We start from the raw sequence: 13,576 nt of genomic DNA, 5'->3' as shown, positions 1-13,576 counted from the left end.
TGTCCAACAAAAATAGTTGGTTAGTTTTTAATCTTGAAATAGTGTATATATATATATATATATATATATATATATATATATATATATATATATATATATATATATAGAGAGAGAGAGAGAGAGAGAGAGAGAGACTTGTATGTAATTCCCTATTCAATAAAATATTAACCCTAAAATGGTCGTATATCTAAGTAATAAAACAATCGATAATTTGCAAACATTGCTTGCCACAAATGAGCGAATACGAAACTAAAAATTAACCGTAACATTATTACAAGGTTGTTATCGACCATATTATAAATATAGAAATAAAAATTTAAAAATTCCTTTTAAAAAATTAATTATGCGAAATAAAGAAATATAGAAATCTAATTCAGGAATTAAATGAATGGGATGTATAACAAATGTTAAATGGCTACGGGTTTTTGTGGAAACTTTTTATGACTTGGTTTTTAAATAAGAATACAGAAAATTAGGTGATATATTAATATTTGAATGGGCTTTTTCACGGAGGATGCCTCCTGGGTAAATGTTTCTCACGCGCTTCTTTTCTGTTAAGGGAATTTTCTTTAAACAATGTTCTATAGTCAAGAGTGTTTTTATTCAAGAGGTCTGAAGAAATACTGGTTGTGAAAATTGTCAAACGCCATAATGCTTGAAATTGTCTAACTGGTATGGAAACAATTGTAACGAATAGGCTCCTATATGGTTGACAATTTTAAAAAAATGATTACATATAATGATAGAAGATATATCGAGACACATGAATGGGTATGTTTGATCTGGTAGAACGGTGGTTCATAAAAATTGTGGGGTCTGCGTTCGCGCCTGGCCCCAAAGTATGGAAATAAAAAATGAAAAAAAAACGTTTACAAGGGTTTTTGATATAAATGTACATAATAATATTATTATAAGTATGTTTTAACTTAAATAGGGATGGTATAATAAAATTGTTCGGTCTCCGTTCGCACCTGGCCTCCATAGAATGGAAATAGGCACAAAATTTAATAAACACGTTTCATATCTATCTGCGTAAGTATACTTTGATAATTATGTTTCAGTTTGAAGAAATATGGTATAATAAAATTGTTGGGTGTTCGTTCGACCCTGAGGGCATAGAATGGAAATATGTCACAAAGTTTAACAATATTTTTTAATATAGATCCACAAAATATTGTGATGTGTTTCAGTGTGAACAAGTATAGTATAATAAATTATGGGGTTTATCCATTTTATTTTTACTTTCATCATATTTTGCTTTGGTTTCGATACCCTCAAATTGGAAGCTATCTCTTTACAACCCTTCCTTTTCATAACTTATCATACTTTCATAAATCAGAGTCCATTTTCTGTGGGCTGTTTTTGTACCCAGTCAACGACGGGTACTTTATATATATATATATATATATATATATATATATATATATATATATATATATAGAGAGAGAGAGAGAGAGAGAGAGAGAGAGAGAGAAAGAGAGAGAAATATATATAGAAATATATATATATATGTATATATATATATATAGAAATATATATAGAGAAAGAGAAACACATATATATATATATATATATATAATATAAATATATATATATACATATATATATAGTAAGTTCTGAAAATTTATATGGCAATTTATCTACATAGAATATTCCGCGTTTCATTCTATAACCAGACATATGTATTGAGCATTGTTAAAGTAAATACTTAAAATTTACGCATAAAATTATATCTTCGTATATTAATTTATATGTTTAAATCAAGTAGTTACACACACACACACACACACACACATACACACACACACACTCACACACATCTTTACTTTTATTTTCGTCATCTATGACATTGGCTTCTATGACATTATAGCATATACATTTTTTTACATTCATATGCTATGACGGCATTTTTTTAACAAGCAGACAAGAATACAGACTTTTTATAATGTATAAGAATGTATCCTCTGTTACACCCGATTCGAAAAATGGGCTTACTTTTGACATAGATAATTATATACTCTCTGAAATGTTTTATCCAAATTGCTAACCATGGTACACTCCTGATAGTGTTGTTGTAATTGTACCTAGAAACCACTAATTTAGTTGCCTTAAACGAAGCAAACTAAATCCATCTATAGGTTTTCTACCAATCACTGCCGAAACGTAAGTTATTAAATATATAAATGCATTTTAAAAAGTATTAAATACATTTTTCCGCTTAACTGTTAAGTCTAAAGCAGCTGAGCAAAGGCTAGGTTCTCATGAGTTTTGGCGCCTAAAAGATTCGTAACTTCCATTAATGGCTCTGCGGTGATTACTTCAACATCCGACAAAGGCAAACTCCTCGCCAAGAACTTCGAATTAATCTCCACCTTTTTTTTTTTTTACACAGTAATCACCACTTATCAAGGTCCGGAAGCCACTCAGGGATAAGGGTTATTGCAAGTACATTACGTTAGTGTGGAGATTTGATGACGTGTTTACTTAAGGGGGCGGTTCATTAGGAATTTGTTAACATTGGACTTGAAAACATCCAAGTTGTAGTCCGGTGGGAAGCAGGCAGACAGAACAGAGTTCCACAGGCGTACAGTTCTAAGAAAGAAGCTTTGTTCATGGAATCCGCGTTTTGATTTAGGCACAGATATAGAGTGGGGGAAATTTTTCACAGTGGATTCAGCTAGATGGGTGTTTTTCGTGAAAGATTGGCGAGGGGGACCAGAGATTGGAGTTCAGACGAGCACCTGCCATGGAAATAACGATAAAACAAGGATAGGCTCGCAACGTCTCTTCTGTGCGAGAGAGGTTGCAGGGTAGAGAAAGGGGCATCCCCCACTAAGCCACGAAGTCTATTTTGTACTCTGTCAAGGCAGGATAGGCTGTTTTTAGCAGCTCCTGGCCATATATGGCAACAGTATTCCATCCTTGGACGTACTTGGCTTTTATATAGATAGAGAATTGCATCAGTAGTGAGATATCTTCTGGAGCGGTAGAAGGATCCCACCATCTTTCCAGCGACCTTGGCAACAGACTTGATGTACGGGTTCCATTTCAGATCAGGAGTAAAGGTCAAACTCAGAAGCTTGTCAAAACACGGGACATCACCCAGACGAGAGCCATCCATCACAATTGATGCCAGATGGGGATCAGAGCGTTGATGATGTAAGGATAGAAGTTTGGTTTTGGATGCATTAAAGGTAACCAGCCACGTCTTCCCCCACTGAAACACGCGCTCGAGATCAGAGGAGAGAGAATCAGAGCGAACTTGTTTCATTTACAGCCTTTGATGTGTTGCCGTAGATGGTCGTGTCATCAGCATAGATGTCAACGAATGATTTAATTATGTGTTTAGGGAGGTCATTGATGTAGATCAGGAAGAGAGTTGGGCCCAGGATTGACCCCTGAGGGACTCCAGCATTTATATTGCAGGCCTCCGATTTTGTCGTTGTGTGATAATGGTTACGTACCCCCTGAATTTCATCCCAGGACTTGAAATGCGTTCAAAGATACATATATTTGTCCGATATGTCTCTAAATTTTTCAAGAACCTTGATTCCAGCAAAACACTTCAGCCTGATAACATCCCAATTAGTGTGTTCAAAAAGTTTAAAAGAGAGCTAACTATAATATTAACAAAGTTGTTCAATACTGACTTTTAGAAAGATGCTTCCCACTTCGACAGTCTATCCAGTATTTAAGAATACGGGGGTCGGCCTTTTGCACTTCGGTACAAAACTATCAGCGTCGTGTGGGCCATGAATAAATTAAGTCCATAATAAAGAAGTTGCCAACCACCTAAGAAAAAAAAAATTCTGCGTCATGCAATATGATCAACTGCCTATTTGTTGACGGTAATACCACATAGGATTAGTGAACGTATTGACGATATCTTTGTTTCAATAGCTCTTTGACATATCTTAAGGTATTTTATAGTGTTTAGCACTAGATGTGTCAGAAATTTCGTGAAAAATATTGAATAATTCCACCCCGTCTTTCCACGCTTATAACTCCTCGAAAAATGTAATTCAAGCCCTTATTTTTTTTTTCAATTAAAGGAGCAAGGACCAAGGACCAAGGTTTCATTAAAACAAAAACAAACAACGTTGTTTTTTAAACAAAAGGTTTTAAACTTCGAACTTTACAGGTAAATTTCTAAAAAAAAACACTACTTTTTTGTTTGAAATTTGAATATATTATTTATTGTTCTTTTATCTTCCATTTGTGATATATAAAACTTTGGTGAGTAAACTAATTATTTACTTCTTAATAGACATTTCAAAATGGGAGGCGTGAATTAATTCGACCCCCCTATCTTTCCAAGCTTATAACTACTCGGAAAATATAATTCAAGCCCTAATTTTTTTTCAATTAAAGGAGAAAGGACCAAGGTTTCACTAAAAAAAACAAAAGAAATGTTTTAAATTTGAATATATTATTTATTGATCTTTTATCTTCAATTTTTGATATATAAAACTTTGGGGAGTAAATAAATTATTTACTTTTTAATAGACACTTTAAAATGGGGGGGACGTGAATTAAAAAAAAAACGTATGTCTAAAATATTATATTCGATTTATTGGAAAGAACATACACTTTCACATTGACTCTTAAAATATCGTAAAAATAGAATCAATAGAAAAATTTTGATAGATTTTTAAAGTTTAAAAATTGAAAAATACTAAGCTCGTAAAATTCAATTAATTTCATTACTGCTTTTTTTTAATATTTCTATTACTTTTATACAACTTTAATAGTTTATTTTGGAAGTATAATCCATAAAGAAAATAAACAACCCACTTTTAAAAGAAAAATTACGAGTTTGTTATATTTTATTCACAGTTTCGTGTTCGGGATGTCAAAATTTCCTACAAAAATTCTGATACACCTAGTTTAGCACAGAGGTCTATTTCATAAGATATTTTGTTTCAACTGTTCTTATTTATAATGTAAAAAAGTCACTTATCCCCGGTATCTCTCTCACTCTCTCTCTCTCTCTCTCTCTCTCTCTATCTCTCTCTATCTCTTTCACACACACACTCTCTCTCTCTCTCTCTCTCTGTCTCTCTCTATTTCCGTACTTCTTTCGTCCCTTCACAATCTAGGTCAATTAAACCAGTATGTATTATTTTACTTAATCTCTTTGTAAGTATTTAGCGAAATAGTCATTCTGTTTTGCAACGGAACCATTAAATTTGTATAGACATGCCTATGTGAATTTGATCGTAGAATAATTCACTTTATATAAGAATAACAAAAGAAACTAATAAATCTAGACAATAATAATAATATAATATTAATATTAATAATAATAATAATAATACATATACAAACGTAAAAAAATTAACACCACCAGCTTTGACTATCTTATAGTGTATTATTCTGTTCAGGGTTCTTGTGTTTTCTTCTCTTTTATTATATTTGATGAGATAAGTTTTTCCGATAACGAAATATTCTATTGGTATTAGTAATATCAAATTAATATATTTGTTTTTATGCTTAAACATAGATGCATTAACAGTTGGAACATTAAAAGAAATTCTAATTATGAAGTCTAAAGGTCTCATATATATATATATATTATTCCTTAATTAGAATTCATTTTTTTTTTTAGATGAGCATTATATGCTAATTTTTATTTTTATTTCGGACTATTAGTCTCATCTTTATTAGTTGTTGTTTTTTGGATCTTTTTATTGGTTCACAACGTTTCGGCCAACTTCCTCTGGCCTTCGTCAGGTGGTAACCGCGACGGATAGGAACTCCGAATCTCCTAACTGCATTCTCAGCCATCACTGCCATCCGTAGTTGTTGTCGTCTCACCACATTTTTGACCAATTAACCTCTGGCACGCTTTGGGTGGGATTGAAACCGCTATCTTCAGACAATGTTACTCTGGAACCGTAGAGATTCAACGTCTCTATCAACTGCGCCACGGGCCCCGAAGGGCGATCAAGGTTGGATTCTTATATCTTATAAATCCACGTTTATTTATTATCTGATCTTCCATAGTCGGGTCCGTACCGATTGGTATATATATATATATATATATTATTCCTTAATTGGAATTCATTTTTTGAGATGAGCATTATATGTTAATTTTTATTTTTATTTCGGACTATTAGTCTCATCTTTATTAGTTGTTGTTTTTTGGATCTTTTTATTGGTTCACAACGTTTCGGCCAACTTCCTCTGGCCTTCGTCTGGTGTTCCTATCCGTCACGGTTACCACCTGACGAAGGCCAGAGGAAGTTGGCCGAAACGTTGTGAACCAATAAAAAGATCCAAAAAACAACAACTAATAAAGATGAGACTAATAGTCCGAAATAAAAAATAAAAATTAATCTAAAGGTCTCCTTGAAAATTTCATAGGTCCCATCTGAGGCCATTCGTGACAATTGCCGGTTCAAAGCATAACATAATTTAATCAAAATCCATTTTTAAATATATTTTTATTAAAAAATAACAACAGTCTTTTAGTGAAATGCATTTAAAATAGCTAAACATTTCAATAACTATTGATTTTTGGTGTTTTATTAATTTGAAATAATTAAAAGAAAGTAGGTTAAAAGTTGTGTTCGGAGAAATGGGATGTCAGGATTATTAGATAGTTTAATTACAAGCAGACAACTTCATTGTATTTAAATATAATTTATTCATGGCAGAAACATTAAATTCATATGTCATCGAAGCCGCTATATTATCTTCAGCCCAACTGTAAGCCTCTGTAGTATTTTTTAAAGATCTATAAAGGGCGATAGCACTTACTTTAGTGAAATTATTCTCTCATTGATCGCTTTAACAATACTATAGTTGTTTTCTTCATATAACGTAGTATTTACATGTCAACAATCGAAACCCGCACGTTGTATGCATAAGGATGTAAATAAATTGCTTACATTTAGTTATTTATATGTAGATGATTGGATTACTGGTGATAAATAATTATTTTGATTGATTGACGTATTCCTCTTAAGTGAGTGGCTACATTTTGCGTAGAACCTCACCTGTTTTTTTTTATGAAGGGTTTCTTTGTGTCTGTGTATCAATTAGTCCTTTATTTCTATTTAAAGATTTTCCCCAGGTGTGTGGGAAATCTGTACATTCCCCAAGTATTTTCAGAACATATTGGATTTCCCAAAAAAATAAGAACGAAAGAAAAGAATGCTATAGTCGTGACTAATTTCCAAATCTTCCTAAACCTACTTATCTTCTGAAATTTCTTGATTCTTTATGTCAATTCCTATAGATAAGTTGAATATGTGTAGTTGCTTTTATTTACCTAAACTGTAATTATCGTTATTTGTTGAATACTTTCATGCTGGTTACTTGCAAATCATCGTAGGTGTCTACTTGAAATGCTGGTATATATAGAGACTTTTTTTTTTAATTCTCAACAAAAAAATCATGGATTTATCTCTATCTATAAAAAATTATATAAAGTTATTTATATCTTTGATAAAAGGTTAAGTTAATGTACATGTTTGTACAATAATATGTAAAGTATTCACTCCTTAACTAATAACCTGATCATTATGAATATTGAACAAAGCTCTTAGACATAAAGCTAAGTGATGTGGGCTGAATTTAGATTTACATAGCTTATATAAAGAAGGAAATATCATTCATGAAAACTTAGATTCCTCCGATTTGGTGAAACTTGCTCAATAACAGTTAACATGATCATGAAATGAATAAATATTCACCTAATATATTTGTATTCAACATGGTTAATATAATGCACGAAACCTAACACTACAAAAGCATTCCATTCTACCATATTTATGCGTACATACACGAAGGTAATGTACTAATTTAGGGTTGATTGTTGAGGTTCCAGACTAAGGCTAACCGTAACATAAACATTAGGGCAATTCAGACACAAAATGAATAAACTGCATTATTTTACTCACTCGCCACTTCTAAAATAAAACTAAATGAACCACAGAACCTCTTCATATAACTTATTTATTGCTAGTTTTATTGTCATAATAATTATAATTATATAAAATATATATAGCGGAAATGTGATTTCTAAATATTGAACTTGAATTTTGTAACCGAAATTCAATCCCGTCGGAAATCATTTTTATTTATATAAATTTAATTTATATTGGTATAATTTTCCCGCACACACACATGTACACACACACATATATATATATATATATATATATATATATATAAAATATATTTTAGTCATCGACATACAGACCTGTTTCGTTGTATCACAACTCATCAGTGCCGCTAGACTAACACCTCTCCCAAGCCGAGGATCGAACCTAGAACCGTCGTGATGACAGTCGGCAGTCCTACCCACATGACTACGGAATCGGTGGCCGAAATTAACCTATCCGAACGATTATTTAAATAAACATTCGTCCGCTACTCGTAGAGGGCTCAAACGTTTGTTTGTAAACAAATCGCGAGCTTCGCATTATTTCAGCTAAATTAAGCAGCGAGTAAGATAATTTACAAGAGTGCTCTACCAAAGAGGGGAGCTTTATAAAATATATTTTAGTCATCGACATACAGACCTGTTTCGTTGTATCACAACTCATCAGTGCCGCTAGACTAACACCTCTCCCAAGCCGAGGATCGAACCTAGAACCGTCGTGATGACAGTCGGCAGTCCTACCCACATGACTACGGAATCGGTGGCCGAAATTAACCTATCCGAACGATTATTTAAATAAACATTCGTCCGCTACTCGTAGAGGGCTCAAACGTTTGTTTGTAAACAAATCGCGAGCTTCGCATTATTTCAGCTAAATTAAGCAGCGAGTAAGATATATACCCGTTTACATACACCTTTCACGATAAAGATAGAACCAAGAATTAGATAGAATCGAGCAATTGCATCGACAACGGACAACGCCAGACCCAAAGTGGGTTTCGATGTACTGCATCTCATCAGTGACGTGCTCCGACATAGACGCGAACCCAGGTCGTCGCACTCATAAAGTGTGCAATACTGACGACCTTACCATATGGGCCACAGCGCAATCTATTGACTATGCCTCGATTTTTTTAAATTCTTATATTTTTTTTATCAAGTTCTACATTCTACGATGTGACAAACAAGAAAAAAGCTGAGAGAACGGGCGAAGGATTGAGCTGAGAATAAATGAACCTGTTTTGAACAGACAGAAAAGAAACTGAAGGAAAGTAATAGGCCAAAGAAACTGATAAAAAGCGATAAAAGATTCAGGTGAAAATAACGTGAACGAAATGAGATGAGCACATGGCATCGATATACATCATTTTCTCGACATGAACTTATCTGTTCCAGTTATAACACTAGATCTATCATGCATGCGCATATATATATATATATATATATATATATATATATATATATATATATATATATATATATATATATATAAAGTTCATGTCGAGAAAATGATGTATATCGATGCCATGTGCTCATCTCATTTCGTTCACGTTATTTTCACCTGAATCTTTTATCGCTTTTTATCAGTTTCTTTGGCCTGTTACTTTCCTTCAGTTTCTTTTCTGTCTGTTCAAAACAGGTTCATTTATTCTCAGCTCAATCCTTCGCCCGTTCCCTTAGCTTTTTTCTTTTTCTTTCACGGTCACTGCTTATTCCCGTTCAATATGACATCATCAATCTTACCTATCTCTACATATTTAAACTTATTCTAACGACCTTTGCCGATGTAGCCTGCTTTCATTTCTTATGCTTCTTTCCAGGAAATTATGTTGCTTTTTATTTTACTCTGCCATCCATTTTCTTGTTGTGTTTATTGCTTTTTCCTCTCTCCTGTCTTTTACATTTAGTTTTATCTCCCATTACTTATTGTTCTTTCCAATGAGTATTGTAAGACTAAATCCTTAAATAGTTAATAAAAAAATAAGACACAAAGCATTCGGAATTTTACAGATAAAAATTATTAACTGTTCTCATCCTAGATATGATTCTAACAACTCCTCGTTACCCTCACCTTTGTCAAATGCTACGAACTCTTTCGTGTGCTAAGTAGTTTCGGGGCTTTAAAACTATTATATAAATATTCTCGAGCCTAAAAATACCCGAAGGAGGTCGTAGTTACATCGGCCGAAACGTTATCGGAATAATATTGAAAATAAGAAAAGCATACTAAATAATCGAAATATTAAATAAATCTCGTCATATAAAGAGTTATGTGATTAATCGATAAATATAAAATCACCTGGTGTGTGGGGGTTATATTTACACTTATACAACTGAGGAAGATTAAGCAGCCACTGGGTTTCATGATTCGTTTACAATGGGATTCTATGTTAGCAATTAATCAGCCCAATTCTTAACGAACACATTTGCAAACTTATTTTCCTGTCACGTTGAAAATCAGTGTATAAACAGACCCCCCATATCCACTTTCCTATACCATTTACAGTTCTAATAAAATTATGACCCACTTTAATCATTTCAGATTTATTCCCAGTTGTTTAACTATTTTTAGAATAATCTTCCAATAAGTTGTAATGCGTCCCTCCATTTTTTATCCTTTTTATCCTCTATTTTAGAGAGCTCGAAACTTTTTATGATCTTTTTATGTTTTTTTTTTTGTTTCTTTTTTCAATTTCTTACAATTTTGTTTCCATTTGTCTTTGTGTTGTCGGAAGGTTCCGGGTCGCCTGAGGAAGTCTCATTGACTGAAACCGATGGCTATTTGTAGCGACCATATGTAACTGTTTACCTTCAAATAATAAAAAAGAAATATTTTTCTCTTTTTATTGGACACTATCTAACAACTTCGTTGTCTTCATTAGTCCCGATTTTTTAACCCCTCAAACCTGAATCATATATTATTCATTTACGCAATGGATAGAACTATTTTTTCGTCACATGTATCACGTTTATATATTAATTCTGTATACTAATTATTCCATAGCTAGTGATACCATATACTGACCCAACTGGCCACAAGCAGTCTAGTATCTATTATCATAGAAGTTATTATATTTCCTCAACCATGAAATAACAATCGATAAATCTTGGTATTTATAAAATTCATTCACTGATAAACTGACAATTCCTCTACATCAACTAACACGCAAAACTGTTTTGCTGCAATCTTGTTGTCTGCACGTACGTTTTAAATGGTCCTATTTAAATAAAACATTGTGTACAACATTTTTTCTACAGAATGATGGTTGCTTTTTAATTGCAAAAACACATTCCAATGAAGAATTATTTCCTCTTACTGTCTGCACGTTTGCCAGATTTTCTACTCTGTTTTTCACGTAATAAATAATTGTTAAAATTTGTCCACAAGAAATAAAAAAAGAACTTATTCAAATCAATTTGAATGTAAAATAAATTTCTAGCCATTCCCCTTTTCCAATTTAACAGCGAAACTAGTTTTTAAATTGTCTCCACCATTGGATTTAATGTGGTTTAGGAGTTTAAGACATAAATTATAATTAAGGTGCACCATTAATATTAAATCTTTTGTACATTTCTAACATATTATTAGTGAGAACTTCTTATTCTATGACAGTGAAATGTTGCAAAATATTCCTCAGTGTTCCTGGCATCAGTCGAAATTTCGAAAATGAGAGTCTCTTAATAAGAGATTTTCGTTGCTTGAATTTTTTGTGTGTTTATATTATGCAGACCTATTTTCTATTTCAGTGGTCTATCGCCATTCGTTATATTTTTCTTCAGTATTCAACAGCGACACCATATTGTAAGCTTTTGCAAATGCCACCCTTCCGATATCGCTGATAATTTAGGGTTATAAAAAATCATAAGACAAAAATTTCCATAAAATCCAAACTATTCATATAAAAAAACTTTTGGAAAAAAGTGTTCATAATATATATTGACTATATCTCTACAAATTCTAACATCAATGACTTTCGACATTATTGACTTCAAAATTATTGACTTTCAACATTATTGACTACAAAATGATTGACTTTCAACATTATTGACTACAAAATGATTGACTTTCGACATTATTGACTACAAAATGATTGACTTTCAACATTATTGACTGCAAAATGATTGAATTTCAACATTATTAACTACGAAACGATTGACTTTCAACATTATTAACTACAAATGATTAAATTTTAACATTATTGACTACAAAATGATTGACTTTCGATATTATTGACTGCAAAATAATTGACTTTCGACATTATTGACTACAAAATGATTGACTTTCGATATTATTGACTACGAAATGATTGACTTTCAACATTATTGACTACAAAATAATTGACTTTCAACATTATTAACTACAAAATAATTGACTTTCAACATTATTGACTACGAAACGATTGACTTTCAAAATTATTGACTACAAAATTTTTGACTTTCAACATTATTGACTTCATATTGATTGAATTTCAACATTATTGAATACAAAATGATTGACTTTAACATTATTGACTGAAAAATGATTGAATTTCAACATTATTGACTACAAAATGATTGACTTTCAACATTATTGACTACAAAATTATTGACTTTCAACATTATTGACTACAACATTGATAAAAATTCAATTCATTCATTGTCATTATATTTGATCCACATTTTTATATAAGTGCGGCTGTAAATAAAAACACATGCACCTAAAAATTCAGTGTGCGATAACAATCTCACATAAAACGATAGCGAATAATTTAATTGTAATTGCCTTTCATTTTGTTTTAATTATTTTTTATTTATTCATTTTATTTATTTATGTATTTATTTTTTGAAAATAGATGTCTCTGGTGCTTTTCTGGATTTTACCGTTTTTAAGGTGAAATGAAATTCGAATTACTTTGGAATCAAACAAACTAAGGTAAGTGTTTTACGCGTCAACCATTTTAATCAACATTTCATATAAATGATTGTAAGCAAGAACTTTCTTACTTAAAAATACTATTAAATAAAAAAACTTAACAATACAAATAAATAAAAAAACCTTTAAAATACTAATAAATAAAAAAAAAATTAAAAATACTAATAAATAAAAAAAACTTTAAAATACTAATAAATAAAAAAACTTAAAAATACTAATAAATAAAAAAAACTTAAAAAGACTAATAAATAAAAAAAAACTTAACAATACTAATAAATAAAAAACTTAAAAATACTAATAAATAAAAAAACTTAAAAATACTAATAAATAAAAAAACTTAAAAATACTAATAAATAAATAAAACTTTAAAAGACTAACAAATAAAAAGAATTAAAAATACTAATAAATAAAAAAACTTAAAAATACTAATAAATAAAAAAACTTAAAAATACTAATAAATAAAAAAAACTTAACATACTAATAAATAAAAAAATTTAAAAGACTAACAAATAAAAAGAATTAAAAATACTAATAAATAAAAAAACTTAAAAATACTAATAAATAAAAAAACTTAAAAATACTAATAAATAAAAAAACTTAAAAATACTAATAAATAAAAAGGAATTAACAATACTAATAAATAAAAAAAACTTAAAAAGACTAATAAATAAAAAAAAACTTAACAATACTAATAAATAAAAAACTTAAAAATACTAATAAATAAAAAACTTAAAAATACTAATAAATAAAAAAACTTAAAAATACTAATAAAT

The 13,576-nt window shown here is 30.7% G+C and overlaps 1 long non-coding RNA gene across 1 annotated transcript in view; it reads left to right on the top strand.

Moving 5' to 3' along the window:
* Positions 1–12,942, top strand: part of LOC145247861 (uncharacterized) — a 313,002-nt gene extending 300,060 nt beyond the window's left edge. Inside the window, exon 3 of the long non-coding RNA XR_013863289.1 lies at positions 12,724–12,942. This is a non-coding gene — a long non-coding RNA (uncharacterized LOC145247861). The remainder of the gene's footprint in view (positions 1–12,723) is intronic.
* Positions 12,943–13,576: the final 634 nt, after the last annotated feature.

This window comes from Euprymna scolopes, chromosome 26, assembly GCF_053919585.1.
Source record: "Euprymna scolopes isolate OS-2025 chromosome 26, ASM5391958v1, whole genome shotgun sequence".
Lineage (NCBI taxonomy): Eukaryota > Metazoa > Mollusca > Cephalopoda > Sepiida > Sepiolidae > Euprymna > Euprymna scolopes.
This window is presented reverse-complemented; position numbering and strand designations above follow the sequence as displayed.